This window comes from Lactuca saligna, chromosome 1, assembly GCF_052625555.1.
Source record: "Lactuca saligna cultivar CGN05327 chromosome 1, ASM5262555v1, whole genome shotgun sequence".
Classification (NCBI taxonomy): Eukaryota; Viridiplantae; Streptophyta; class Magnoliopsida; order Asterales; family Asteraceae; genus Lactuca; species Lactuca saligna.
Genome location: NC_136417.1, coordinates 184,749,894 through 184,756,102, shown reverse-complemented (window position 1 = coordinate 184,756,102; position 6,209 = coordinate 184,749,894). Strand labels below are relative to the sequence as shown.

Genomic DNA, 6,209 nt, shown 5'->3' with positions numbered 1-6,209 from the left:
GCCATATAGGATTAAGAATTATTCTTGTGTTTCACTTTGCATGTTTTGACTTCCAGAATAATTAGATCATTCTTCCCGAGTGATTAAGTTATTCAAATCATCCACAGTCGGTCATACGTTAGAAGTAGATAGGAATCAAGATTGTCATGAATCTGGCTTGTAAGATTTGTCTATGGTGCGTTAGACATAGCAATGGTTGCTACAACATTCATGAGTGCTCATAAGTTATGAGTATTGGATTTAACCCACACTCATTTGAATCACTTCATGGATTTTATCATGAGACAATAAAATCTTATATTCTTCAAACCTAGAGATATGATTTGTTGACTACGGGTTGGTGTCACTACTAGAAAACAGACCTTTAATGACGCGCTTTTTACGACACTCACTGATTAATGATACGCAAAAAGGTGTGCCCTACAAATAATGTCAGATCTTTAGAAATTTGAAGAATGTAGGACGCGCATTTTTTGCGTGCCCTAAAATTATTGTCCCACAAAAAAAAAAAACCTACAAACACGGAGGGCGCATACTGAAAGTGTGCGTCCACTTTGAGTGTCTCTTTATAATTTTTCACTCAAAACGCGTGTTCAAGGGGGAAATCAAATCCTCTTAAAAGTCTAAAAGTTTTAAATATCCCGCTTCAAGATCTCCCTTCATTCTCTTTTTCCCTTCTCTCTACAAACCGTAATCATAGATACCATTCATTCTCTTCTTCCCTTCTCTTTACAAACCCTAATCATAGATACCATATCTTCTTGCTTCGGTTGTTATAGTTTAATTGGACCAAAATTAATCATATATTAATTTTTTTAGCCAAGGGCTGTAGAGTTGAACACGAACACAGGGGAAATTACAACATCTCACACCTAAATCGACGCAATCGAACATATTTTAGTCCTCCATCTTACATTGAAAATCATTTCCCCTTCCATTGCCGACCCCTTTGGAGCGATTTCTAGGGCTTGAACAACATTTACCCATGTCGACACTCCATCTAATGCCCTCATCGCCTTTTTTTTTCTTTTTATTGAGGGGGTGATTCTAATTAGGTATATGCTATTCCATGTTTCAATTTCTGTAATTGCAATCCTCTCCTCCCATCAATATGATAATAAATGAAGATGAATAAGTCAAAAAAAATTTCTTTTTTGGTCCCAATTTGTTTTTATCTCACCCCTTCAATTCCATGGGCAGAGGTCAGCGGGTCGTCGAGCCTGGTTTTCAATCGCATGCCATAATTCATGCAGGTGCTGGAGTTCAAGCCCTGACAAAAGAACACTTCAAAACTGTTCGATTTTGGACAAGAACGACATGGGTAGCAATTGTAAGTCGAAAAAGAAGAGGTCTCCGGCTGAGTCCTCATCGGAAGGCTTTTGTTCTTTCTCTTCGTTACCAATATTTCTCTGTTTATACAATTTTCAATACGAATTGATGAGGATACTCGTGTTATGTAGACGGACGGAAGAACAAAAGGTGTAGAAGTTCAGAAACAAAGAGTGATAAGAAAGAGAGAGACTCCGATAGGAAGCACAAATCGCATAAATCTTCAAGTACTAAAGGTACGCTTCGCTACATCATGAGCTTACATCCAGTTTTAGTTCTGTTGTTGATTTGTTTCTGTAATGGAGGAAAGCTAGGGTCTAATTTGTTATCGAGTATAGTCTTAGTATAAACACTCTCGATCCGATTAGTTACAGAAGCAAGCTACTTAGTTCGATTAGGGTTTTTCAGCTATCTGTCTGCGCATTCTGTTTTCCATTCATGAAGATACGATACCCAATTTTTAGCTTTCTGATGAATATGATACCTTTGTTCTTGTGTAATTGGGATTTAGAACTAAGAATCCAGTTGTAAGGACTTCTATCCTGCCAATAATCCCTTTGATTTGAACAACAAGCTGGTACTGTTTCTCAATTTTTGTAACTTTGATTTGAACAACAACCTGCTTCCCTTGTATATAACTAACCTTAGAATTCCTCCTCATATACAGAACCCTTAATATTCACCCTAAGGCATATTTTTTTTTTCAATAAGCACTAAATAGATGTCTAAAGTCTGATTGGGCCAGACATTGGATAGATAAACGTGCTAATTACTGCTACACATCCAATTATAGAAAAGGGTAGTATAGGAAAATAAATAACATCTTATTAATGGAGGGGCATTTTAGGTATTTTCTTTAAAATGCATATAAAGGAGTAGTAGATGGAAGGAGTCTTATATTTTTTCAAGTTCTAGTTCTGGCATTGGAACCTTTGGGTGAATCTCTAGCAAATCATTAGGGGTTTAGCTTTGTTGATTTGAGTGTTTAATCCTGAGTATTGATTTCTTCTTCTGTTCCTTCCTGAGTATTGATTTCTTCTTCTAAGTTGTAAGTGATTTGGTAGTAGTTACCTTCCTTGTTCATTAAGTTTTCATTTTATCTGAAAAACATCTTAATCTCATAGACATACTATAATAAAGTCTGATTGCCTCTCTCTTAACTTATTGGAAAAAAGATAATCAGATGAGAAGAAAAAAGAAGAAGAGGGACAAGACAACAAAAGTATCTTCTATGTTGTAAGTTGTAAGTGAGTTGGTAGCAGTCAACTTCTTGTGGTATTGCTGAAGATGATGGTAATTGTTGTATCTCTTGACTTGAAAGTATCTTCAACCATGACAATCTTTTGGGTCCATATGTTACTGGTTTAATGAACCTTGATTTATTCATTGAATTGTTAAAATTCTTCTCTATTAGGTGTTTTCTCTGGATCACCTTCAGATCATTGCACAGATGAGTTGGAAATGGTGAGCACTCTATTGACTGATCTTTCAATTGTGGATTCTCTTACACTTTTAGTATTCTTTTTTAATGATTATAGGACACTGAAGATTTAGCAGTCCTCTTCTATCCTGATCATATGGTGTATGGTGATAGTTATTGTACAAATTGTGTTTTAACTTTCACCAGCACTTGCATCAAAATAGAGGGTTCAGGTTCAACTCTAGATGGAGATGACAAAATCTTGAAATTACAGTGGGATGTTCAGGATTTAGTTCATATCAAATCTCATTGGTATGAGCTGGTAAGCCCACAATGAGCTTTTAACATTATGTATCTCCTTATTCTTTAGGGTTTGGAATTATTGTACCTTGAATTTTATGTAGGTTGAGATGGCAATGGTGACCATTCATGTACTTACTGAAGATACAGTACAACCTGAAAATGTCGAATACACTTCAGGTTAGATAATCATTATTTTTTTTGTGAAAATGTTCTCATATTGTTTTACCTATCCATTTTTCAATTAAAGAATAATTATACATCTATTTTATGTAATTCAGGTGCTGAATTGAAGTTTGCAATCATGGGGACTAACTGGTTTGGGAAACAAGAAGCAATCACAACTTTAAATGTTGCATACAAAACTTTACGGAGCAGTATGCTTGAGTTAGAGTGAGTTTTTTGGCAACATCTTTGAATTTTTGGTTTTTATCCTTCGAATTACCATCAATCTTGATCTTTATTTCATTAAATCAGTCATTTATTTGAATTTTAATTAAGTAACTTGGTATATTCATATGGGATTATTGTTGCAGGGACACTATTCTTGGACAAATCAAAGCACCTTTTACAAAGTATTTTCCCAAGTAAGTGCAAAAAGATTTCTTTTGGCAAAGTTTCATATGAATTTTGATCCTTGTGTTAACTTTAACAGCCCTTTTGTTAAATTAATAAATATGACTGTTTTGCCCTTATCCGATTCTTGGATTTTATATTTCATTGGATGCTTGCAGCTTTGACCAAACTTTTGAAGAAGTTCTATATCCAAAATGGGATGTTGATGCTGTTTCCATTATTAATAGAGACATTGATTTGCTGCTACCAGACACATTTGTCAATGACACTATCATTGACTTTTATGTCAAGTATGTTTATCTTATTTATATGATGGAATGAATTACTTTCATAACAATCCATATTACAAATATAAAAACTTAAATGTACATCCGACTAGAAGTCATTACATATGAAATTTTATTCTAACTTTCTAACTGATGACAGATACTTGAAGAACAAAATCAGGCCTGAAGAGAGACAGAGGTTTCATTTTTTCAATAGTTTTTTCTTCCGGAAGCTAGCTGACCCAGAAAAAGAACCTTTAAATGCCCTTGAAGGGAAAACAGCTTTTCAACGCGTAATAAAGTGGACACGAAAAGTTAATCTTTTTGAGAAAGATTTTGTCTTTATTCCTGTAAATTACAAGTAAGTTGGAAAACAGTTTGCTTTCTAGACATTTCATTTGAACAATTGACAATTATTTCTGTTGTTTGACAGCTATCATTGAAGTCTTATTGTGATGTGTCATCTTGGGGAAGTTGCGAAATACAAGGGTATATCTGTCATTTCTCTTTGACATCTTCAAGTATTTTATGAGGCATGGTTATCCCTTTTTTATAATGTTACAATCTGGTTTATAGATGAAGAAGATGTAACTGAGTTGATTAAAGTTCCATGTGTTCTGCATATGGATCCTATCAGAGGTAGTCATACTGTCTTGAAAGGTCTTATGCAAAGGTAACATTTTTTTTATTATATAAACATTTTGTTTATATTTAAATTATAAACCTTTAAATATGCCATTCTAGCTATCTGAAAGAAGAATGGAAAGGGAGGCAGCAGGAGGCATCTGAAGATATATCATCAAGATTCGATAATCTACGCTTTATTTCACTTGAGGTATCATCTGCATAAATAATGTTTCAAAATTATTTGAGAAATGGAAAGGTAAAATATACGAGGGCAAAATTGTGAATTTGTATTAAATTCTAAAATCTGAATTTTGTGTTGTTTTTGCAGTTACCACAGCAGCCGAATTCATTCGACTGTGGTTTATTCTTGCTCCATTATGTAGAACATTTCTTGGAGCAAGCCCCGATTAATTTTAATCCATTTAGAATCACAAAAAGTGTCCACTTTGTAAGGATAGGGACCATTTATGTAAAAATTAATGATATAAGTGAGCTGTTGTTTGTGAATATGTGACTCAGCTAAATACGGATTGGTTTCCACCTGCTGATGCATCCTTGAAAAGGGTGGTTATTCAGAGACTGGTGTACGATCTCCTACAACAACCTTATGATGAAGCTGAAGCCTTTTACAAAGTATTTTCCCAAGTAAGTGCAAAAAGATTTCTTTTGGAAAAGTTTCATATGAATTTTGATCCTTGTGTTAACTTTAACAGCCCTTTTGTTAAATTAATAAATATGACTGTTTTGCTCTTATACGATTCTTGGATTTTATATTTCATTGGATGCTTGCAGCTTTGACCAGCCTGTTGAAGAAGTTATATATCCAAAAGAGGATGTTGATGATGTTTCCATTAGTAAGAGAGACGTTGATTTCCTGCTACCAAACACATTTGTCAATGACACCATCATTGACTTTTATGTCAAGTATGTTTGTCTTACTTATTTCATGGAATAAATTACTTTCATAACAATCCATATTACAAATATAAAAACTTAAATGTACATCAGACTAGAAGTCTTTACATATGAAATTGTATTCTAAATTTCTAACTGATGACAGATACTTGAAGAATAAAATCAGCAAAATGAAGCCACTTGATTTAAATCTTGCAGCATTATCAGCAAAATGCAGTAAAGACTTGGAGTTGAATTTGCTATGTCATTATTGAGTAAGATGGGCCAATGTACAACTGCTTATCCATATAATCAACTGTTTGGAGCATTAGTCTTAAAGAATTATGAAAGGAAAGATGCAACTTTATTTAGTTGGAATTTGATGTACATAGTAGATTAGATGCAAATTTATATATTGTAAGAAATAGAATTGTATGACATTAGATTTATGCAATGGATTCTATTTTTTGTATATGATATTTTATTTTCTATTATGAAACATTAAATACAAATTTAATTTGAAAAAGAGTAAATATATAAATGATATATTTTTTTAAAAATTTAAAATTATGATACGCAAAAATGTGTGTCATCTTCATTTATGACATGGCCTTTCTTGATAGGGGCTTTCTTGATACACATTGCATGTCATTAACACGCGCGTCGTAAGGTTACGACACGCGAATGCGTGTCGTCTTCCTTTATGACGGGGCCTTCCTTGATACGCATTGCGTGTCGTAAATGCGCGCCATAATTGCACGTCATAAATGAGCGTCATAAATGCGCGTCGTCTCTCT

General features: G+C 33.8%; 1 pseudogene; it reads left to right on the top strand.

Moving 5' to 3' along the window:
- The first annotated feature begins 1,192 nt into the window (after positions 1–1,192).
- On the top strand, positions 1,193–5,687 carry LOC145014312 (putative ubiquitin-like-specific protease 2B; annotated as a pseudogene).
- The last annotated feature ends 522 nt before the right edge of the window (positions 5,688–6,209 follow it).